Below are 26,666 nucleotides of genomic sequence, written 5' to 3' on the forward strand. Positions count from 1 at the left end.
GTTCCTACTTGGGATCCGACATGAGGCCCAAACATGTAAATAAAATTAGACAATAAAAAAAGCCAAATATAACAATTATTCTAAGCTTGAATTCTTGAACCCTGAACGAGAGATTTTGGGTTCGATCCCCAACGGAGTTGCCAAAGTTATCACACCTCCTTTTCTACCACCTGAAAGGGGTATAAGGGTGTTTTCTCCAATTTAAGTAACAATCGAAACGAGATTATTTATTTATTGTTCAGAGTCTTCACTTGGGATAATTTATGGTGTCCCAAGTCACCGGTTTAAAATCCCGAATCGAGGATGTTTGACTCTGTTTATAGTATGCAAAACACAGAAATATGGGTAAGAAATTTTGTTAACCCGGGAGAAGGTGTTAGGCATTCCCAGGTTCCGTGATTTTAGCACGGTCGCTCAACTATTAATATTTACTTATTTATTTGATTTTAAAACATCCTTGAAACCTATGTGCATTTTTATCCCTTTTAAAAACGCTTTTAATAATTCGATTGTTATACAACTAATTATTTGATTACACGTTGTGAATCATGTTACGGGAACCGTACCCACGATCTACAACATGTTTATTTTATTGACAAGATTAAATTGTGGCTGGATCACATAAATGTACCCTTGGATTTTGGAGATTAAGCATCACAATTATGTCACGGGAACCGTACTCGTAGCTATGACAATTATTCAATTAACGCGCCTCAAGCAAACTACGAAAGTTCAAGGCATTTTCTGCACTAGTTAAGATATCGTTACATAGACTAGGTGATTGGATGACACACCTCAATTTTAATAACGGAAAAGCATTCAACTAAGGATGTTCATACTAAAGAAACTAATTTGAATTAAGTACCACAACCCCACAATGGGAACCATACCCGCAGTTGTGATGATTTAACTACGTGCCTAAAGCGAACTACGAAATTCAAGTATTCTTAAAAATTAAAGACAAAGTTTAATAATAGGTGATGGGTTACAACTAAGGTATTTAAAATTATTACAAGCCTTTAACCCACTGAGCCATTGGGCCAAATGAGAAAACATGTCATATTGCTTAACAACCATATCCCTGGAAGTTGCTGGGCTCGAAGTCAGGCCCACGAAAGAAACAAGAAGGGGGATTCCTAGGTCTAGCCCGGACCAGACTACCCCATTCAACTTGGATTTGGGCCCAATGACTCTACGGGCCCAAAACAGAAGCAATCTTTATTGATCTACATAGCCTACTTCAATAAACAACTACATGCATCCTTAGGCCCAATGGCAAACAAAAGTCCTTTTTTAATTAGCTAGTTAATAAACAACCTAATTCACGATAACAACTCAAAATGAGATTGAATCAACGAAAAAATCTTAATTATATTGAAACATGGCAAAACAAAGGAAAACATTATACTAGTTTCACATCATCTCCAGCATTACTCGGATGTTAACCACATAATAAGAAGATAAAATTGAATTATTAACTACTTTAGGTACTGATAATTCTACACCCTTACAGTTGAAGAGCAACAGACCAATCGCAATCCCATGGTTAACAAGACATCAAATTAGATAGGTTTTTCGAGTCAAGTCAGAAATGAAACTCACGTTCCCAAATAACTTCCAGTAACATCATGGTATAGTCCACACTTGGAGAAAAATAACCAAGCAATCAAGTTACACTTCAAAGGATTTCACAACATGAATTCATACACGAATAAGATATATATATTATACATTTAAAGCTAAACTTCTAACATGCTGAAAGAAAACATGGAAAGAAAGAGAACAAAATAAGATAAACTTGAATTCATTAAACCAATCCACAGGCTCCAATAACATCTGAGAGTAACATCAACAAATGAGCCAAAAACTTCATGTACATGACCCAAATGACTATAAAGAGTTCAGCAATACATACCTGTTACAGATAAAATAAATAGAAAGCTTTGAAAATCAGCCTAAAGCAATACCAAGATAACATGCAACAACAGAGATCAATAGTGAAAACCAACAATCCAAACATCCTCAAAATCCAGAAATTTCAGCTTAGAATCTTAGAAAATTCCCAGAGAATACCACGTCCAAACTTTGTCTTTTTCATAGAAAAGGAAAATTTAGCTCAAAATTCTAGTAGAAAAGTTTTCTGCCGTTTTTCTTATTTTCATGCTCTGATTTTCTGACCTAGAATTCAGAGAAATAAGGCTCTTATAGAGGAGTATTAGGGCAACAGAAATTGTTTTTTTTTTCTTTTGAGTCCTCCCCCTCTTATACTTTACCCCCCAAAGTCCCTTAAAGAAGAACATCTGAACCCCCCTTTTCTTAGCATGCAAACCTTCCCCTACTTCTAGAAGCTTCCTTCCTAACTAAAAAGATTCCCCATACCCAAATTCCCACAGTGCCCCTGCCAGTTTGGTATTTATTCCCTAAAATGAGTCAACCATGGGTCAAATTGACCCAAGACTCAAACCCATATGAACGAGTTTCTTTTGCCCGGGTCAGAGATGCCACGAAACCAGGATAGTGGCCCAATCATAGCAAAACAAGCATTTAATGAAATTAAACTAGATTACAACCTAAAGGCTAACTGGACACTTAATCAAAAGAAAAGGAAGAAGAAGAAGAAAAGAAAAGGAACAAAGATAAAGAACGAGAAATCTGAACCCCAACTGAACCAACCAAACAAAATACTTTAATAATTTAAACATTAATTCAACACTATAGATTAAACCAAATAAACCCGACCAAAATGGAAAATCAAAGAAAAACAAATAAGAAGAAAAGAAGAAAAAAGAAAAACAATATTAATCCTAACATGCAATTATCCTAAACAAATTATTTTAAAAGATTAGGTCAGTCGACAACAAATGGACCAACTGTAATGAGACGAATAGAAATAGATACGCAAGAAAGGGAAATGATATGTACTGTTTTGGCCGGAAACATTTGAGCAAGTTGATGAACGCCAGCGTTTGATGAAGTTTTGCCGGTCTTTTGGTTTTGCATGAAATCCGATGGGCTTTGAAACGAGCTAAAATTGATGCTAATCGATTGTTCTTAAGAACAATCGATTGGCATAAGTTCCGACTCAAAATCAACTTTGAAATCCATTTTTAAAACTTCAAAAAAGGGATGAATTGGGGTTTTCAATTTCTGGGTCAGATTCAAAATTTGGGCAAATGGGTGGGGATTTTGGGGAAAGTTTTGATGAATTAGGGAACAAGAGTGGGTGATGATTGTGTAGTATAAAAATGGGGTCGATTAGGGTTACGTCGCTGGCCGGTGGGGTTTGGGGATTTTGAGGCGGCGTGGTCTAGTTATGGTTTGGGGTGAGGTTGGAATGAGGGAGTTCGAATTGGGGGGGGGGGGAGGGAACCTGGTTTAGGACACTTTTATATTTATGGAAGGGTAGTTTCCATCCATTCGATTAAAAAGATCAACAGATGGGATTCACTTGCATAGAACAGTGTCGTTTGGTGTATGGTGGGGCAGGCTGGACCGGGTAAGGTTTATTGGGCTGGGGGTTGGAACAGGTAAGGGGAGAGTTTGGGCTTAGCCTAAATTGGCCCAATAAAATTTAGGACCATGCCTTCTTTTCTTTTCCTTTTTTTTTAAATCCTTTTTTTGTTTTGTTTTCTTTTTATTTAATTAATTAATAAATAAACAAAACCTAAATTAAACCTTAAATTAATCTAAGTTGTAAAATCAAACTAATTATCAAATCAAAAAATTTATAAAATTAATTGATCCTAAATTAAAAGAGAAAAAACTATTGATCTAGAATTAAAAGCTAAAAAATATAAAAGTAAACCAATTTTTGTGTTTTTCATTTTGAATAAAGCAACTAATTTACTAATTAATCCTAAAATATGAAAATAAAATCTCAAAGTAATGCATGATATTTTTGATATTTTTCATGACTTAAATAAAATTAAACATGCACAGAAATGCAAACAATTAACAAAAATTCCTACAAAATCCTATAAAATTACAAATAATTAGAAAAAATTTATTTATTTAATTTGTAGGAGTATTTCACATAGGGCAAAAAACACGTGCTCACAACACCCATTCCAGTTATGCCCTATGAGGGTTAACAGAAGTAGTATAAGAGAAGGATGGGATATCAGGATCCGGCTGGGGTTAGAGTAACCCATCATGATGTATGGATTGTTTGAGTTAGTTGACATTTTCGAAGGAGTTTACAAAGGTGCTAATAGATCTCCTTATGAGACACCCAGATAGTGCACTCTAAAATAGTACAGCTAGATATGAGTACTACAAAGATGGGCACTGGAAGCCTGAGGGATAAATATTATCTTAGTGTGGATCCCATCCCTAGTAAAGAAACAATGTAGGCAATCCAAAGAGCTAGTGGAAGGAGCAAAGGGAAGCTAAAAGCAAAAGAACATCTTATTGATGTTTTCATAGTAAAGTAATAGACATAAATGTTAGCGGAAAATAAGAAGAGAGTCAATGAAACATTATGAGTAAGATATGATATATGGATGACAACGGTAGATCTAAAAGATGATGGTATTACAGGGTCTATAGTCAAGCGAAGGAAAAGATGAGAGATGACTGGCCTTGAGACAATAAAAGAATATAGGCCATAAAGTCATATCTTCATTTTGAAAAATAAGTTCGTGACTCCAACGTGACTATCAGAAGAAAAAGTTAGACCCTAGAGTAATAGAAATCAATATGCGTTGGTAAAAAAGATAATCTAAACATGAATTAGGGACTGAATGATTTGATGGTGGTCGGCATCATGAGAACTTCATATTGCATTCCGGAGATATTTGAATGGACCACAGAAGAAGATTCATGAGAAATTCAGAGAATGGTTATTCAGGAAGACGCTTCCCTAAAGCAAGCAATGTGAGCAAAGTTAATCTTAAGGGAATATATGTGCCAGTTACACTAAGTGTCATCCTCGCGAGTAAGGAAATTTGTTATCCTTGGTACAGAAGGATTATTGCAAGGCGAGTAAGGATCATCGATGATGTAAAAAGATGAAAAAGATAAAGAGGTAAAACATCTATAGGTAAATCGTCGTAGCTCTAAATTTTAATATTCCCTTAAAGGAGAAATATGGAGTGATGTGGATTTAAGTCAGAATTAAGTGGTTCTAGTAATTATGGAATGGTAAAGGAAGAATGCGATAAAAATGAGATTCCACTTATCCATATCCTACAGATATGCTATGATTCCAGAATATTATGCAAATATGACGTCAAGGAAAGGACCCGAGATGTTATTGATAGGTACGGAGCCAATGCGAGATGTAAGTTAAGACAAAGGAAATAACCCAAGAAAGATTACGCAGAATATTGATATGAGAATTGGCCAACGAGTAGTTAGTAACTAATTCAAGAAGAGCCTAGTTATAGCTAAACAGGAGGTTACAGACTAATCAGCAGGTCGTGCAAGATAAATATAGTAAAACCCAATATAGTGAATTCAGCCCCGCAGTTATGACATTGTAATACTTGAGATATATTCAGATATGAGTTGGGGAAGTTAAAGGCACCGTATGAGCATTATGGAAATAAAAGAGAACTCTACTGGGAAGACTGTCAAATATCAAGTTTAGAAGCAACCCTACAAGCATAAGGATGCAGAGGTAAGTAACTACGGATAATTATAGGCGAGAAAGGACATCTAAAAATTCCATCGAATATTCGATGTAATAAGCTCAAGCTTTACAAGATTCAGAGGGTCCTCCCTAAGTACTATAATGAAAGACTTGCTGAGAAAGTAAGGAAGAAGGCTTCCACCTAAGCACATTGGCCTAAATAGGAAATGGTCATGTAAAAACAGTCCAACAACAACATTGTATGCACCTCATAAGAAAGTGGCACCTATCGTGGCTAATAAATGGGAAGTAAAATCAAAAGTAATATTCGAGATCATATGAGTTGCCTGAAAACTCCGGCATGCGTTGGAACTAAGGTAAGCTAAGTATGCACGCAACAAAGGGCAGAAAGACCAGGAAAAAGTAATAGCTTACGATTAAAGAAAGCTGAGAAGGAATGAAAGGAATTATTCAATCAACGGTCTAGAGTTAGTTACTTTATGAACGCATCTAAGAGCTCGGAGTATTATTCATGCAACATATATGTTGACAACCATACAGCTGTATAAGGTTCTAGTATAAGTTAAAAGAAACAATTGAGCCTAGGTCATAGACAAAGGATTCAATTGTTAGGAAATTGTATCATGGATATTCCATAGCATCCATGAAGGGCTAAAGTAATAATTAATACCATGAGTCGCAGATCAGAAGATAGCTTAAGCATACATAAAGGCTGATCAGAATGAGGAGGAAACTAAAGAGTTACATCAATGAAGTAAACTAGGAGTCTGAAAATTGGACCCAGAAAATTATAGAAATCACGGTTGAGAATATTGTAGAATCACTCTTAATATCAGAGGTACAAGAGAGTTAGTACAACAAATATATTATATAACGACTCTACGAGAAAGCCAGCTAGAAGAATACCAGCCTCATAAGAAGTTAGTATGAAGCTCCCACCGGATTGTGTATGCACAAAAGGTGCAAGTATTATAATAGAGCTTCAAGTCATGGATGTGAATTATACCTATGTGGAAGGGAGGTCATGAAAGAGAAAGAAGATGTGATGCAAGATTTTAAGGCAAGTAAGGTAAAGGTGAACAACGTACAAGATACTCAAATTCACAAGGTTGTGAATAGTCCATACTTCAGATAGAAGGCCGCTGAGACTCAGTATCCAGGAATGATAGCAACGTTGTCAGTAGCATATCTTCCAGCCTATGATTTCTAGGTATCGAGAGGTGTAGTTAAGAGAGTAAAGAAGAGTTTGAGACGATGTGATCTCTCGCTTACCAGAATAACATAAGGAAATCTATGGGGAAAACAAGTTGAAGGAGGGTTGCAAGTAATATAAATAGATATGTATAAGTCGCAAGCTAAAGTATGGTAAAACGACAAGGTTTTAGAAAAATAGGAGTAAGGATAAGAAAGGGCAAGTGGGAACGTGATGAGAGTGGATAAGTCCTCAAGATTAAGCCCATGAAAACAATAAGAGCCGATGGTATCTCTAAGTTATACAAAACTCAGTACAACCTAAATAAACTCAAAGGAGTCTAAGACTAGTAGCATTTAGAAAAGATGGAATGCTGCCCTGGTAGTGAAATAAGGGTGTGATTGCAATAGATAAACGATGACGTTTGGGCCTTCAATTGAGTAATGAATCAAAGAGGATTTCATGAATTGTACCGGATTAAAATACCCATGTAAGGTGAGTCATATTAGGATGTTATAAAATATAGTTATGAAAGTATAGTATCGCCCCTAGGTGGATCAATCTAATTACTCTAGAGTCCCCAATGAGATGTGAGACCTAGCGGCAGTGTTACATAAGAGATCAAGTTAGCAGTGGCAGATGATAAATCAACATTATGGTCAATCAACAGCGACAGATCCACCCTATAAATTTGGGTTCCGGTGAACCCATGGTCTTCCGGCAAATTAATTTTTTCATGTATATAATTTACAGAAATGGTCTAATATAATTCTTAGGAACTCATGCACTACAAGGATAAGTGGTGCACTGGCTAGATGGTTGTTTTACTTATCAAAGGACAAAGGATTGATTCCTCTTGGACTTTCTCATTATACAATTTTCTTTCCTTTTTTTTAATCTTTAATTTTTTCTCATCCTACAGTGTTTTATTCCCCCGAATACCAATTTATGGCAACCTCAATCCCATCTCTCAAGTAATTTTCTATTTACCCTTTTTGCTTCTAAGTTTTTAATTGCTTTAACCTCAAAGAATTTTGAATTGTTAGTATAGTTTCTTAAGGAATATTTTAGTTTATTTTTGTAAGTAATTTACCTATAAAGAATTAGTCATATGTTAAGATTTTTGTAATATTTTTTGTGCTTCTTTTTGCACTAAAATTTTCACAAGTTTCAAATTTTACAGTATTAAATTGTCATTAGCATTTTATTTTCCCTCTTTGTATTGAATTTTGATGGTAAGAACTAAGTTGTTAAGAAGTGTATAAATTATCTCTTTAAATAATATTTAAAATTGATAATAAGTCATAAAATACTAAAAGTTCTCACATTAATTGACATTATTAATCAAATTATTTTTGGACACTATTTATAAGCACCACGTTAAAGCCAGTGGTGCACCCATGGTCTCAAAATCCTTGATCCGCCTCTGTCAATCAACAATGGATGGACAAAAGTCACAAAGTATGAGGTAAGATTAGGCCGTCATTCTTAAGATGAACAGTAATGCGGAAGCATTAAAGGATATAGATCAATACATATGGGATGAGCAACAAACATAAGCTAGAGTTTGGTTATAGACCTCGGTAATGATAAATTATGGTAAGAGTTATGGTATATTATGGCCTACATACATGCAGTAAAGTCATGCTGATAGATAACCGGGTCTATGAAATAAGATATAGTAATATTCTTAAGTTCAACAAAGTACCGAGCGAAGAAATTCAGTACACCTATAGATGCCTAGAGGGACATCTTATCAAGCTCTGTATATGATTACAAAGTGAGTCCTAGATATTGGCTAAAAGCTGGAGAAAAGAGGAGAGAAGAGTCGCATAAGCACTCATACAAGGAAAAAGTCGTACAGGCTGCATGACAGAAGGTAGCAAGAGTCACGAGATTGGAAGAATTCCGACCATAGACCATGGTGTGAGAAAGAGGCCTAAAGGAGGGAATGCCCACGCCTTTGAATTTTTTCAAACAATAGTTGCATAAAGGGCAAGAAGAGTATTAAAGTATTCGCAAGAGCTATGAGTTATGAGAATGATAAGTGTATCAGTCAATATTCGAGGATGAATGTTCCAAAGGGGGGAATAATATTACACCCCATATTTTTGTACATGGAAGTATGCCATAAGTAAATTGATATAAGCTCGGAAATGAGATGTTACATCCCACACTTTTCGTACGTTAAAGTTTCGTCGTAAGTTAAGCAACATAAGTTTGGGAATGAGATTATTTTAGGATTATAGGTATTATATTATTTCAAACAAGTGATAAGTAAATTCATGAAGGTGAGAGGGTAAACAAATCGAAGAAAATGAATTTCGTCGAAATTTGACATTTTGGAGTAAAATACAGTCTAAACTATAATATCTCGTATTTATGGACTAGTTCCATACAAGGCACCACATGATCATGATAGTAAGGTGTATAAAGTGTATTAAAAGTGAGTATTATTTTATATAATTTAAAATAATTCTTAATTATGTAAATAATTGATTAATTATTGGACTAGTGGGGGATTAATGAAGTGATTAAAGAATCAAGTGGATGACTTTTGGGTAAGTCTTATGACAATTATGTGGTAGCCCCCCCTCTATCCCCATGTATGACTCTTAAGTCATTAAAATATGTGGCAGGACTAGAATGTAAGAATTGGACAAGTCTTATAAAGTGAGTAATATATCACTTTGGAAAAAGAGAACTATTATATGTCTTAAAGACATAAGAATCACATCTCCATTTTTAATTGACGTGAGATTTCAAGAATCTTAAGGAATTCAAAATATTATGTCCCATAGCATCTTCAACACTTCAAAACCCGAGATTTCAGAGCACCTTAATTAACGTGAGATTTTGAAATATTAAAGGAGTACGGTGTAATCTTTTTCAAGAACATCGTATGATTTTTTCCTACTTCAATCCACCATTACGTGTTGTCGAAATGGACGTGTGTTAGAAGGATAACCAAGAGAATCGACTCAGGTATGTTAAGGCTATCCCTTCTTTCCTTTTGACATGATCCATACAATACAAATGAAATGAGCAAATGCATAATTTTCATAAATGACTCTATTCATAGAAATATAGAGGTGTTTATGTTCTTGATTCCCCATGTGTCATATTATTTTATCATCCGTTCATGGGTCTCAAAAATATGTAAGTTGATAAAGTTTATTTCATGATATTAATCAGAGGCATAATGATCTTATGATGTACCGAGAGATTTTATTAACGTATTTCATATGTATTTCATGCATTTATACATGCCCATTGACCCATGACCAGATGGCGTTATATACGCGTATATATGTATATTATATGTATATGGGATATGGAAAAAGGTTACGGCGTTATATACGCGCCACCACCTGATCAGTTGATATAAGTTGATGATTTGCCCACAGTGGCCGAGATGATATGATGGGATACCCTCAGAGGCCTGATGATGTTATGAAACATGTACCTATGCACGACATGACATTCATACGCATATGCATGACACTATAATTATTTCATGATTTACAGAGTTATCCAGACTTACAGGTTGAGTCATTTACTCTATATTTCTTCCATGTCTATTATGTACTTATTTATGTGCCTTACATACTCGGTACATTATTTGTACCGACATCCCTTTTGCTTGGGGATGCTGCATTTCATGCCCGTAGATCCCGATAGACAGGTCGAGAGTCCTCCAAGTAGGCTATCAGCTTTGCGAAAGATGTTGGTGTGCTCCATTTGCTCCAGAGTTGCTTGTTTGGTCAGTATGATTTAAACGCGTATTTGTTTGATATGGTGGGGCCCTGTCCCGACCTTTATGTTAAGTGTGTACTATTAGAGGCTTGTAAATAGATGTCATGTATACAAATGCTTGTATGGCCTTGCCGGCCTATGTTTTAAGTTTACAAATGATCATGTTGGCCTTATAGGCCCGTATATATCATGTATATATTTTTATATTAGGTTAAGTCATCCTATATTGAGTATTCCCCTATGTTTATTCTAGTTAGCACATGAAGGCCCGTTTGGCTCATTTTCTTTTAATGAAAATACAATAAGAATGATATGTTATGTTGATACTCGGTTAAGTAAGGTATGAGGTGTTTGTTGCGGCCCATAGGTTTGGGTCGTAACAAGTTTACACAATTATATTTGTATTTTTATACCATTTATATAATAACCTATGTTTTACAAATAATTGTACTTATTAATCTATTTGGGCCAAAACAACATTTTTTATATTTTTGCAAATACAATTTACTATTTCAAAATGTTAATTCCATAAGTAGCATTTTATCATTTTTATTAATTATTTTTTAATTTATTTTATTAATCTTCATATATTTTTTAATTATGGCCCAACATTGGTGTAAATTCGGACCCCCAAATGGTCCAAAATACCATCCCCACTCACTTTGACCCATCTACAACCCAAACCAAGCGACCCACAATCGCGACCTATCTTTTACTCGTATCCACCCCACATCCTTCATTAAAATCACAGTCAATCACAGTCGTTGATCTCTCAAGATCAACGGCTCACAACAGACCCCTCTTTCTCCTTACATCCTTTCACCCCAAACCCTAACCCCCATTTCCCTTTTCAGCCGCCCTCAAATGCTCTCCTCATCTCTTATACCAAACCCTAAATGACTTGATAAAGTTCCTATCTCCCTTTCCTTTTCACTGATCAAATTGAAGATTCACGTACCTTTAATGGTTTCCAAAACCGGTACTCATCTATTTATAATAGTTTTCAAGAGATTTTGTTTGAATCTTTGGTTCAAAGAGGTATATTGTTCTAATCCGGGCCAAATACATTTGGGTTATTGATATCTTTCTTTTTTTTGGGGGGGGGGGGGTATTACAGAGATTCACCACCTTCTCTGACTAATTCTGTTTGAACTACGACTTGCCGAGTCGTTGCTCTAATTGTAACGACCAGACCAGTTATTTTGAGCTTTTGCACTTTGATCGCCAGTTCTCGGGCATGACTTGCCCCGTGTGATGTATTACGACTTAAGTAAATCCTTGGTTTTGGTTTTCAGGGTAATCGAAATGAATTTGGAAGAAAACAGTTCTCAGTTGAAGCTTGAAATTTGAAAGGTTTGACCAAGATTTGACTTGTTTGTATATGATCTCGGATTGGAATTTTTATGATTTTGTTAGCTCTGTTAGGCAATTTGGGACTTATAAGCATGATCAGAATGCAATTTGGAGGTCCGTGGAAGGCTTAAACTTGAATTGGCGAAATTGAGATTTCGGCGTTTTCCGGTTGATAGATGAGATTTTGATATAGAGGTCAGAATAAAATTCCGAGAGTTGCAGTAGCTTCGTGGAGTCATTTGGGATGTGTGTGCAAAACTTCAGGTCATTCGAACGAGATTTGATAGACTTTTTGATCGAAAGCATAATTTAACAGTTCTTGGAGTTCTTAGGCTTGAATTCTATGTTATATTGGTGATTTGATGTTGTTGTGAGCGTTCCGAATTTTTGAACAAGTTTGAACGATGTCATAGGATGTGTTGGTACAATTGGGTTGAACTTTCGGGGGTTCCGTGTAGGTTCCGGGATGTTTTAGGCCGAAAATCATAGCTGTAGCAGGTCCAGAAGGGTTGCAGGTCTCAGAACCCACCAGCGCGGTCCGCAAAAAATGAAGTGCGTCCGCGGTAGGTGCTGTGCGGACCGCACAAAATGCAATGCCGCCGCGGTGGGGAACATTTTACTGGTCTTACTTCGGAAGCTCATATCTTTTGATCTACAAGGAAGTTTGAGATGATTCAAACACAAAAGTTGTACATCCATGAATCTAGGTTTCAGAAACATATTATAATAGGCATTTGGACATCTGTAGAGAATGTTATGGGCAAAATACTACAGCCTATCACTGTAGATAAAAACCTGTGCGGCCGCAGTCGTTTTTGTGCAGACCGCACTGGTTTTGTGCGGACCGCGGTCGTGTTTGTGCTGTCCGCAGAGGTGAACATCCGTGGGGTACTCTATAAATACGATGTTTTGGGTTTTATTTAATATTTTAACCTAGAGAGCTCGGATTTTGGCGATATTTCGAAGGGTTTTCAAGAAATTTATCGGGGTAAGTGATTCTAACTCATGAGGGTATGAGGATTCTAAAAATGTAAATTTTACCCGATTCCGAGACGTAGGTCCGGGGCCCGAGTTTTAATAATTTCGGGAATTGTGTCATATTTTGATTGTTTTCGCTTGGGCTTTATTCCCTTAGCATATTTTGATGTCCACATTCTGATTTTTGGATAGATTCGACGCGCGCGAAGGCCGATTTGAGGGGCAAAGGCATCGCGATCTAGAGATTTAGCCGGTTCGAGGTGAGTAATAATTGTAAATGATGCTCTAAGGATTTGAAACCCTCGATCGCACATCGTAGTGGTATATTGAGGTGAGGCACACGCTTGATGACGAGCGTGGGGTCGTGTACTATTGGGGATTGTGACTTGATCCGTCCCGATTGATGATTTTACCGTGTATTTGACTAAAAACTATTAGCTATCATCATTATTTAGGCTAAATGTCATATTTGGGCCTAGTGCCAGCTATTTGACCCCTTCGGGGATTTTTGTTGATATATCTTCACTGTTTTGAATTTATACTTGAACTCAGTTATGTTAGTTTCCACTGTTTTCAAAACTCAGCAATGTTTATTTTGCTTTAACACTTGAAATGATATTTCAAATAATATTTTGGGCTGAGCATCATGTTTTACTGTTGCCCAAATGGCTTAAGTGATTTTTGACTGAGTAAGGCCGAGGGCCTGTATTGTGAGGATACTTTTGGGTCGGGCTGCACGCCGCAGCAGTGAGATACTGATTTGATTATGAGGCCGAGGACCTGAGATATGTACGCCACGAGGTGGCTTGTTGATATTGATATGAGGCTGATGGCCTAGATTTGATGCCACAATATGGCTTGATATTGCGCTTGGGCTGTAAGGGGCACCTCCCGAAATCTGTACACCTCAGTGAGTGCAGGTACCCATTGTGATGTGAGATATAGCCCGAGGGGCTGGTATTGTTCTATGTGATTGCTCGATGGGCTGTTATTGTTCCGAGATATTGCCCGAGGGGCGAAGTTGTTGACATTCTGCCTGAGGGGCGAACCTTTATATGTTTATCTTTCATATTTACTTGTCATTTTACCTGTTAAACTATGGTATTTGTACTCGAGACGCGGATTTCTGTGCTTTTTTGCACTAACTGTTTTTGGCATTCATTTGCGTAACTGTTGGAAAAGTCATTTTCAAAGAAGTTTAAACTGAGCCAAAATATTTTAAAGAGATTTTTATAGCTTCACTGCTTTCTTACTGGTTTTGAATTGCTTCTGTACAACATCTTGGTATGCTTTACGTGATTTCTTGCCTTCAGTCTTTATTTACATTTGTTACTCACTGAGTTGGAGTACTCACTTTACTCCCTACACCTTGTGTGCAGATTTAGGTATTTATACACCCGGTAGCGGGTTTTGGCTTATTGGAGGCCGAATCATTAGAGTTTAGCAAGGTAGCTGCCGGCGTTTGCAGCACTGCTTTTCTCTCTCTTCATTTCTTTAGACTGTATTTGTACACTCCAGGCTTTCAGTTGTATTTATACCCTAGTAGACACTCGTGACTTGTGACACCCAGTTAGGGCTGTGTCGGGCTGGATTTCCGCATCGTTATCTATATTTCAGTTATTTAGTATTATTTAAACCATGTTTAGACTATATTTGTGTTGATTAACTATGTAAAATGTGATTTGGGTCAAACTGGTTGGCCTTGTCTTCACGAGAGGCGCCATCACGACCGAGTTTGGGGTTAGGGTCGTGACAAGTTGGTATCAGAGCCTAGGTTACATAGGCCTCACGAGTCATGAGTAGGTTTAGTAGAGTCTCGCGGATCGGTACAGAGACGTCTGTATTTATCCTCGAGCGGGTGCAGAACCTTTAGGAAAGAGTATAGATTCTTGAATTCTTATTGTGCGTCCTTGATTCAGCTTGAAATGTAACTCTTGAAATTCCTTCCATGCATTCGTATGCGCGTATGAGCATAGTATCATATGTGCCTTGATGGCTTATGATTCCCTGATCGAGGGGCGAGATGTGATCTCTGTGAGTTGATGTTGGGCCAGTCTGGAGGACTTAAGGCCGGATCTTTGCCTATGGCTTGAGCACCGAGGTGCTGATTGTGTGAGCAAGTATTTTTGAACTTATATGTTCGGTATTGTCCCTATTAGTGGAAGTGACGGCTGGATAACTATGTGATGAGTATGCTGGTACTGCGAGATATATCCATATGATTGGGAAACAATGAGAAAGGTCTGCTTGAGGATAGAAGAACTATTAGGTCTTTGAATTCCATCTTGATTCGAGGTATAGCCCCGGGTTATGGGCGTGTGAAGAATCTTTTCATGTTCCCCAATTGTGAGTGAAGTAAATTTCATGTTTCAGTATGAGTTCAGACTCAGGAAGACTAGGTGACTGCGTAAAGTTCATGATGGTTGAAGGCATGCGGAAAGGTTAGTTCGAGCCGAAGCAGGTGGGTTATCACCCGCAGAGTGTTCGGAAGTTGGTGCGATCTTATGTTGTCTGTTGGAAGACCTCATTTGCAAGTGCAAGAGATATGTTGTAATTTAAAATGGGTCACTTAAGAGAGTGGGTGTAACTGTTGCGAGAGTGAATGCGAGATTTGTAGGAGATTTAAAGTACTAGATGATCTGTGTTTTCACAAGCTTACAAAGGTTTTGAGTTTAATCTCACTATGGTATTATGGCGGCAATAGAGTATATGCGTTATAAGTTATTGAGTGTGTTTTGATCTTTGGCTTCGAGCCAAGTGGGGGAGTCTGCTATTGATTAGTTGATTGCACGGTTATGTGCTATGTGGGTTCCAGTTTAAGACGTTCGGGTGAATCAAATATGGCCTATGGAGGTTGAGACCGAGGATGGCTCGAGTAGAGGAAAATTTTGACGAAGGTTATATTATGCTTCATAGATGCGTGAGAATCACGGAATGTCTTGAGTTGTTATTGGCAAGAATGCTCGGCGCATAGAGCAGGAAGTTGCTTGGTTGTACTGGAATTAAGGTACAATCTGCGGTGTCAGAGTGCTAATGAGGCCCAGGTTATTCGGTTCGTTTGATTAGGCTTATTGCAGTTTGCATAAGAGTGGATAGCTCTCGAGAATAGTTCTAATGGGTTCAAGATTTTACATATATCAGTTGGGTATCTTCAAGTTGTGTATGTGGCTAGAAACCGAGCTTTTATTGGAAGATGTCAAGACTTGTGGTAATTTCTATATCAATTATGGAGTTCTATATATCAGTATTAGGAAGGTAATTGTTCCAGATTCACAGGAAGTCCCTTCGGGTTAGGTATTTTGAACGTGGTGCTTTTGGGAAAATATTTAAGAGAGTGATCAGCAGCTTATGAGCCTCATACAATGTGGTTTTATACTTGGATCTTGTGCGATAAGTCTGGGTTGAGGAATTGTGGCGCAACAACAAGAGGGGATATCAAGTTGAAGGTGAATCAGAAGGAAACTCGAATAGTTGGGATAGCTTGGTAGTAGGCCGGATCAGTATGGTAAGAATATGATTAGTTCATTGGGTATTTACGCGGTAATGAGTTTCTACAGGTATTTCACGTCAATGCTCTTAGGTTTTGATGGCTTGCATAACTTGGTCGAGTTAGAAGGATTCATTCCTGGTAGGTCTGGTTTGTGTGAGGGGAACTCGGAGAGTTCTTGCTGGTTTCTACCTCGGTTGGAGATGTATATTTTCTATGGGCATGAGGAGCATGGGATGTATAGTTATTTTCTTCTACATGGGACCAATGAAAAGTTCTTGACTAGTTGATTACGTAGATGTTTGTGGCTCGGAAGGAAGCTGAAGTTCTTAGGGTATCCTAGGATGGTATGGTATATGCGGTATGTTGTGGAGGATTGATATTTGCGGGTGGAAGGTTATAGTTCAGTTCTGAACGAAAAAAAATATTCTTAGGCAGCACGTGCAGCTTCAGATGATTAAGGAAATGGTATTGCTAAATGGAGTGATTTGACGAGGGTATATGTTTCAGAAAAGGCAATGTGATTAAGTTGATGGTACTTCGGTAGTATTGCGGCACTTTCTTATTAGATCGACTGCTGATATTCAAGTTTTCTTGGTGGCGCAGAGGAATTTTAGTGTATATCTCGTGGAATGATTGGGTATTTGAGGTGTGGTACGTATTCAGACGGCGGGATTGGCATCAGGTATGGTGATTCGTGTTCTATGTGGAGATGGAGACTGGGAGTTCTCATGTTCAGGCTATGTTGTGGTTGTGGGTCGCGTGTATTGGCACTGTTTAGTGACTATCAGGGTTTGGAGACTCGAACGGATCTTTTGTTGCTTAGTATGTTACATTTTGGATGTGATATTGGGTTCAAACTGGTTGTCTATATGTTGTGTCATTCTGGACTATTGCGCTAAGGCGGCGCTGTTGGCTATGCCGGAAATGCCACATTGAGTGGCGAGGTTCGACGGATTATGTCCTAGTAGAGTAGTTTTATAATTTGAAGACCAAGCAGACGGTTGGGAAGGACTGTCTTTCTTATTTGGGCTTTAGTGATGGATGTCAGTGTAGAGGCTTCTACCATTGATTTAGTTCCGATGGTGAGGGACTTTTCGGATGTGTTTCTTATGGCCGGGCATGTCGCCAAGCAAGGTTGTTGATTTCAGTATTGATTTGATGTCGGCCACCATATCGTATGGCACCAGTAGAGTTAAGGAGTTGAAGAAGCAGCTTCAGGACTTCGTTGATAAAGAGTCCGTTGGCAGGCCAATATAGATGTGTGTTCTAACTTGAGTCGGCTTGGTTGGCTCCGAATTTGGATTGTTAAGGGAGGTGTTGATTCGATTATTATTGGGCTTATTAGTAATCTGAGAAGGTCTATGAGTTACCATTCTTTGTTGCAAGGTGTTGTGATTTGTTGGTTATAGGCACCTATGGTGCGGTTCTATTGGGGTTTCATAGTGGGAGTCGAGCGGGAAGAGAAATTATGTGTTGCTCGGTGAATGGCGTATCAGTTATGTCCCTTCGGGTTTGTGTAGTGTAGGTTACTTTACCGTGGGTATGATGATTTGCTTTGGTTCCAGCCATCAAATGGCGCGTGGTTGTTGATTTTAAGCATAGTGACTTGAGGTGGTTCATGTGGAGCAGTGTTGGATAGGATCGCGCATCGCAGAAAAGTTATGTGAAGGTATGATCTTGCAGTTAGATTCATGTGTTCTATTCCTATGATGTGAGATGGGTTCTCAGCCTTGTGTTGTGGTGGTACCGGTGAGCTTGAGGTACAGCTCTTATCGGTATTCGGATGTTGTGTGCAACTGCTGTGATTAGAAGTTATCACTACAAGTGTTTGAGTTATGTGGTATATCAAGTGATTGCACCTGAGATAGCAGATATGGTTTGCTACAGCTTGTTCGGACTTATTCACAGTATAAATGTGAGATTCTGATCGTATTGATGATATTAGAAGTAGAAATGTGGTTCTATGGTTTATGGACTAGGATGGATTGTGAAATTTCAGTTATATTGTGTTATCGAACCTATGTGAGATAGGGTGATGTAGGATCACCCCAGGGTATATGCATGGTGAGGTTATTCGGCGATTGGTTGGCTTTTGGAACAACTCTAGGCACTTTCGAGGAGGAACGTATGTTTAAGTGGGGGAGGATGTAACGACCCGACCGGTCATTTTGAGCTTTTGCACTTTGATCGCTAGTTCTCGGGCATGACTTGCCCCGTGTGATGTATTACGACTTAAGTTAATCGTTGGTTTGGTTTTCAGGGTAATCAGAATGAATTTGGAAGAAAACAGTTCTCAGTTGAAGCTTGAAATTTGAAAAGTTTGACCAAGATTTTACTTGTTTGTATATGATCTCGGATTGGAATTTTTATGATTTGGTTAGCTCCGTTAGGCAATTTGGGACTTATGAGCGTGATCAGAATGCATTTTGGAGGTCCGTGGAAGGCTTAGGCTTGAATTGGCGAAATTGAGATTTAGGCGTTTTCCGGTTGATAGGTGAGATTTTGATATAGAGGTCGGAATGAAATTCCGAGAGTTGTAGTAGCTTTGTGGCGTCATTTGGGATGTGTGTGCAAAATTTCAGGTCATTCGGATGAAATTTGATAGACTTTTCGATCGAAAGCATAATTTAAGAGTTCTTAGGCTTGAATCCTATGTTAAATTGGTGATTTGATGTTGTTGTGAGCGTTTCGAAGTTTTGAACAAGTTTGTACGATGTCATGGGAAGTGTTGGTACAATTGGGTTGAAGTTTCGGGGGTTCCGGGTAGGTTCTGGGATGTTTTAGGCCGAAAATCATAGCTGTAGCAGGTCCTAAAGGGTTGCAGGCCTCAGAACCCACCAGTGCGGTCCCACAAAATGAAGTGCATCCGCGGTAGGTGCTGTAAATGCAGTGCAGCTGCGGTGGGGAATATTTCACTGGTCCTACTACGGAAGCTCATATCTTTTGATCTACAAGGAATTTTGAGATGATTCAAATACGTAAGTTGTAATCTGTGAATCTAGTTTTCAGAAACATATTATAATAGGCATTTGGACATCTGTAGAGAAAGTTATGGCCAAAATACTACAACCTATCACTGCAACCTTTGCGGCCACAGTCATTTTTGTACGGACCGCTCTCGTTTTGTGCGGACCGAGGTCATTTTTGTGCAGTCCACAGAGGTGAAAATCCGTGGGGTACTCTATAAATATGAGGTTTTGGATTTTATTTAATGTTTTGACCTAGATAGCTCGGATTTTGGCGGTTTTTTGAAGGTTTTTCAAGAAATTCATCGGGGTAAGTGATTCTAACTCAGATTTGGCTAGAGTACATGAATCTATCATTGAATTCATCATTTAATTCGTGATTTGGGATGGAATTTGGGAAGAAAATTTGTGGAATCTTCCAAAAATATAAAATGATAATTTGAAGGACCAAATGGTATCAGAATTGGATAATTTTGGTATGGTTAGATTCGTAAGGGTACGAGGATTCTAAAAATGTAAATTTTACCTGATTCCGAGACGTGGGCCCGGGTTTTGGTAATTTTGGGAATTGTGTCATAGTTTGATTGTTTTTGCTTGGGCTTTGTTCCCTTAGCATATTTTGACGTCCACGTTTTGATTTTTTGATAGATTCGACGCGCGTGGAGGCCGATTTGAGGGGCAAAGGCATCGCGAGCTAGAGATTTAGTCGGTTCGAGGTGAGTAATGATTGTAAATGATGCTCTGATGGTTTGAAACCCTGGATTGCACATCGTAGTGCTATATTGAGGTGAGGCACACGCTTGATGACGAGCGTGGGGTCGTGTACTATTGGGGATTGTGACTTGATCCGTCCCGATTGATTATTTTACCGCGTATTTGACTGAAAACTATTTGTTATCATCATTATTTGGGCTGAATGCCATATTTGGGCCTAGTGCCAGCTATTTGAACTCTTCGGGGATTTTTGTTGATATTTCCTCATTTTTTTGAATTTATACGCGAACTCAGTCATGTTATTTCCACTATTTTCAAAACTCAGCCAAGTTTATTTTGCTTTAACACTTGAAATGATATTTCAAATAATATTTTTGGGCTGAGCATCATGTTTTACAATTGCCCGAGTGGCTTAAGTGATTTTTGACTGAGTAAGGCCGATGGCCTGTATTGTGAGGATACTTTTGGATCGGGCTGCACGCCGTATCCGCGAGATACTGATTTGATTATGAGGCCGAGGTCTTGAGATATGTATGACTCGAGGTGTCTTGTGATTGATATGAGGCCGAGGGCCAAGATTTGATGCCACGAGATGGCTTGATATTGCGCTAGGGTCGTAAGGGGCCCCTCCTAGAGTCTGTACACCCCCAATGAGCGCGGGTACCCATTGTGATGTTAGATATAGACCTAGAGGCTGGTGTTGTTCTATGTGATTGCCCGAGGGGCTAGTATTGTTCTGAGATATTGCCCGAGGGGTGAAGTTATTGACATTGTGCCCGAGGGGTGAACCTTTATAGGTTTATCTTTCATATTTACTTGTCATTTTACCTGTTAAACTATGGTATTGTGCCCGGGAGGTAGATTTCTGTGCTTATTTGCACTAACTATTTTTGGCATTCATTTGTGTAACTGTTGGAAAAGTCATTTTCAAAGAAGTTTAAACTGAGCCAAAATATTTTAAAGAGAATTTTACAGCTTCACTGCGTTCTTATTGATTTTGAACTGCTTATATACAACATTTTGGTATGCTTTACGTGATTTCTTGCCTTCAATCTTTATTTACATTTTGTTACTCACTGAGTTGGAGTACTCACTTTACTCCCTGCACATTGTGTGCATATTAAGGTATTTATACACCCGATAGCGGGTTTTGGCTGATCGGAGGCAGAGTCATCAGAGTTTAGCAAGGTAACTGCCGGCGTTCGCAGCACTGCTTTTCTCTTTCTTCATTTCTTTAGACTGTATTTGTAAACTCCAGCTTTCAGTTGTATTAATACCCTAGTAGATTTTGATGACTTGTGACATCCCGGTTAGGGTTGTGTCGAGCTGGATTTCCGCATTGTTATCTATATTTATGCTATTTAGTGTTATTTAAATCGTGTTTAGACTATATTTGTGTTGATTAACTATGTAAAAGGTGATTTGGGTCAAATTGGCTGGCCTTGTCTTCACGAGAGGCGCCATCACGACCGGGTTCGAGGTTAGGGTCGTGACACTAATTTAAGGTGGATTTAATTTGCATGCATATTCTTTACCATATCTGTCTTAAGTTTTCCGGTTAATTGATTTGATTTGGGATTATGTGATTCTTTTCCTTCCTTGAATAGTGACCCTAGTACTATATAAACCCCTACTTAATTCCCCCTAAGAGAGTCTTGGAATCACTCTCTCTCACCCGCACTTATTCTATTCTGGTTCTCTGAAAACTATCATGTTTGATTTGGTTCTTGACCGGCTAAAAGCCAAGGCCACCGTTGAATAAATAACCTTCTCCGGTGCAAGCACTGCTAGGAGAGCTTCTGAGGCTCTTGTGAACTCTAAAGCACCAGAAACTTGAGATTCTCACTAATCTTCTTGTATTGTTGCTACTGATTTACTGTTGAAACTCTAATTTTCTCACTCTTTTGCTTGTTTATCTTCACAACTGGTTCGTGCTCTTGACCCTTACAATTTTAATTGTTGTTTCTCTACTTGTTCGTTTTTGTGTGCATTCTGTGTGTCACTACCATCAAATAGAAAAGCATGACTTAGGCTTATTTGCAATTTGTGAATCATGTGTGATATTATGTTGAATGATTTACTACAATTTCATGGTCAAAATACTATTTTGAGGATCTAAGTCCATTAATATCAAGTCTAATACTTTTGAAATAATCCTTGTTACACATAGTTGTTCATGCTACAGAATCTCTGACCTCTTTGGAATTAGGTAGTACCTCATATTAACCTATCATACTTATTGAACTATGTTCATGACCGTGTTTCTCCTGAACTTTCATGTTAAGTCTTTCTATAAGGACCTCTGCTTGTTATGTTCTCAAGATTATGTTTTTTTTATTATGTCTTGCCTTAGATTTCATGTTGAAGTCTTCCCTGTGAAGACTATTATTGTTATCTTCTCAGAATTATCCCTTGAACATGTTTTCCATCTTAGATTTCATGCTAAGTTCTCATGTATGAGCTGTTATTTTCCACCTCCTCAAAATTAGTTTTGAACCGTATTTATCTTAGGTTTTCATGTTAAAGTCTATCCACTAGGAGCTTCTGTTTAGCTATCTTCTCAGAATTGTATTATGACCATGTTTCCCTTGAATCTTCATGATAAGTCTTTCCCGGGAGGAACCCCTGTTTGTTATGCTTTTGGTGATTAAGTTCTAACTGCTATAGGATGTTTATCTTTGTGATGTTGTCACTTCGAATTAATTTTATGAACCTGTAAGCCGTCCGATGTGCGTTTGTTCTGACCTATGTATTCTGCATACCCATTAATGTTGTATATGCCTGTAGGAATTCTTTCATGAGATTGTATGAGGTTAATAGGCTCTCAAAGGTATTATGGTCTTGTTCATGTGCTCTTTTACCTCTTAGGCATCATATCCCAGGATGTTATTTATAATTCTTGTTTTTATTAGTTGTAACACTAAGAACCTAATGTGCTTATGTTATTGCCTGAACTGGAGGTCGCGTAAATTACTAGTTTGCACTTGTGTGCTTTGTATTCCTGTTGGTTGTTAATAATAATGAGTAAACAAGGTAGTTACTTCTGTGTTTTAGGCACAGTCTATTGGGTCAAGTTTGGTATTGGGTTTGAAGTACACTGTCAATATGGCCTTTGCACCTGGAGTTTGGGCCTGCCGTCCGCATGAAGTTCTAAGTCTATTTGAAGGCCCAGATGTCTTACTGGGATATTTTGTATTTGTAATTGGGCCTGTAACTATTTTATTTGGTCTGTAATAACTTGCAAAGATAGATAATGGGAAAAATAGTTTTAAAAGGGGGATGTGGTAGTTTAATTCTCACATAAATGGGTAGAAAGCATGCCTATATGATCAAATGACCTTACTTGCTACTTATTTATCATGCTTTATTTCTGCGTATGATCTGTTACTAAATACCATGCTTGTAGGCCTTCCAAATTTGACTGTCTCGCTTAGAATTATCAGTTTAGGACCATAAGTAACCGATAATTAATTGTTGTCAATGTGACTTACAATATTGTCTAGAAAACATATCTATAGGACTTATTATATTATCACTCGTTGGTTCTTGTTACCACTCTTAGAAATTGTGTGTTAGGACTTAACAATTAGCAGCATGCCTATAGGATTAGCTCAACTGTTCGTACTATCAACTATGTTTTCAATACTTTAAGCCTAGAAATTATGACTATAGGTATAGGATTCATAAACAAGAACTTGCATCATTTAATTGTTGTATTGATCAAAAGCAATCTAAAACATGATCATTTAAATATCCTGCCTATAGGACTTAAACAACTAGATCTAATTGTTTGATTATCCTTTTATGAATTGTGAACTTGATTAATTACAACTGGTCATCCACGTCGTCACATAGCAATCGTATTTTAGGTCTAATTAATTCAATGACGCATTAACTCATAGTTGTCCAGCTTAACCAAATGATTAGTATAGCATGGTTATAGGGCGATTCATCTATCAATATTTCCAATGCCCCGATCATTGTTAACTGTTAATTATTGGACATTCATACGAGTTTACATGTGGAGGTGAATATGAGCCTTTTGTGCTAACTGTACCTTTTTATGAAGTCCTATTTGTTTGAATTATAAGGTGCCTAGTCTTTTAATTTTGAGCAGCCCAGGAAGAGTGTTGTACCACATAGTAGTCCATGGGACGGGTAGGCATGTGTAGGGTATGACCTAGAATTGAATTAGTGTGCTTTAGGTAAACAACTTAAAGATAGTAATCAGGTAGCTAGAGATGATAGTCTGTGTTCGTTGGATAATATAAGCAACCATTGCACTTAAAAAGTTACAAAGTATTATTTATATTGCACGGAACGATCCTGTAGGCTAAAAAATTTAGGACTCCCCATTATGTCTGATTACTCCTTATATAGTTAATGTTTAGATATATTCAAGATCAATATCTTGTAGTCCAAAAAGTTGTAACTATTAATTTTATTAGTGAATAAAGTGTATTCTTTCAAATTCTTCCCTTTAAATTATTTGTGTATTACTTCTTTCGATTAATTATTTCATCACACCTAAAATAACTAATTGCTTACTTAGACCTTTTGTTCCTTTAATTCAATAATGAATTAACTTGCATGTTCACTTATAATAATTGTTTATAATTTGATAAAAATCCACATAGTCAAGAATTTAGCCAGGAAGCACAGTTGTGGACTTTAGAGAGTGTCTAACACCTTCTCTTTAAGGTAATTTGAGCCCTTATCGGTCTTTGGTATTGCAGACTAGTTAAATCAAATTTACATGCAAATAGGTGGCCTAACGCATCTTAAAAATTTCTAGGTGGAGACTCTTCTCTTTTAATCCCATTTTAAAAGAATTATCAAATGTTGAAATTCGTTTACGCGAGAAAATGGGGCGCGACAGTAGGAACATAGATAAGATAATAACAGAACAAATAGGAAACATAGAGGTAAACTACATAAGGAATACAAGCGTGAAAGTTACATACAAAACAAAAGATATAGATTGGAAAAAAAGAGTGCATGTATATGTCTAACGAACGAGTAATCATAACAAAAATCTAATTTCCTTTCTTTTCACGGAAACACGCAACAAGCCAACCTTATTTCAAATTGCACGGAAATACTCTTTGTGCCAACATCATACCAATTGCACGAAAAATACCTATCGTGCCCAAATATTGTCCTAAGGACCCAATCATCATCTCTTATTACGGATAAAAATCTAAAGTAATATAATAATAACAGGTATATATGTGTGTTCATGATACCACGGTCAAGTTAAGTATGTAAACAATCTCAAAAATAACACGTTAGATCCTTTTAAGATGCCATACTTTCTGACATGATTTCTAATATAGATAATTAAATTCATTAGTCATAGAATTAAGTGAACCATAAGTCAAGGGATCACTAAGTTCAACAAGGCAAGAAGAAGCATATAATCACCCCTCCCGAGCATTGAAGCCCTAGCACATGCATATTAGCTCGTCACCTCTTATATGAATCACCCCCGCATGTAGCAAATAATATTATTTATTAAAACAATTCCCTCAACAAATCTAGGCAAGATACTTACCACTTTTCAAAATAAAATCAAAAATCCCACACGACTTTCCCTTTGGAACAAGCCTCCAAACCACCTGAATCTAATTAATTATTATTCAAACAAGTCAAAACAAACTTCAGAAACATACCTCGAATGAAAAAGATTTAATCTTTAGCATAATTAAAAAAAGATAACAAAAAGTCAATCCGTGTCCATGTGGTCGAAATCTAAAATTTAAAAATAAATCCCGATTATTCATTCACTCCTGAGCCCATATATGTGATTGTTTCGAAATCCGACCTCAATTTGAAATCTAAATCTCAATTTTATAAAATCCCTAAATTCTACCAAACCCCCCCAATTTCTACTTTGAAATTCTTAGTTTTGATGATGAAATTTATGAAAAGTAATGAAAAATTAAAAAAAACGAGTTAAGATTACTAACCCTTGAATTTTTTGGGAAGAAATTGCTCTCCAAAAATCGCCTCTATGGAGCCTAAGGTTAAAAAATGGTGTAAAATGAGTTAAATACCGAAATCCCCACATTCTACGAAGCCTTGTTCGCAATCGCGATGTTCGCAAATGAGAACCATTGTTCACAAATGTGATCAGTGGATGAGCCCTTATGATATTGCAAGTGCGACACTAACCTCGCATTTGCAAAGTACCCATCCATTGCAAATGCAGTGAAAGTTTCGCATTTGCAAAAGCTGTCCTGCCCAGATCCCAGTCGCATGCAACATTGTCGTTGCAAATGCGATAGACCCCTATCTCGCAAATGCGACATTTTCTTCGCAAAAACGATACTGACAATCCCAGCCCCCACTTTAGAAATGTGAGCCTGACTTTGCAAAAGCGAAACTCGCATTTGCGAATAGGTCTTCACATTTGCGAGACCTGCAACTTATCAACACCATATGTTTCATCAGCTATGCAAAACATCCGCAACCCATCCAAAACTCTCTCGAGCCCCTCGGACTCCAATCCAAAATCTCACACAATAACATCATGCAGACTTGATCACGATCTCAATTCATCAAATTAACATAAAAATTCAAGAATGATCATGTAAAACTCAAAATTTTCAAGTTCAAAACTCA

This window comes from Nicotiana tabacum, chromosome 3 (genome assembly GCF_000715075.1).
Source record: "Nicotiana tabacum cultivar K326 chromosome 3, ASM71507v2, whole genome shotgun sequence".
Classification (NCBI taxonomy): Eukaryota; Viridiplantae; Streptophyta; class Magnoliopsida; order Solanales; family Solanaceae; genus Nicotiana; species Nicotiana tabacum.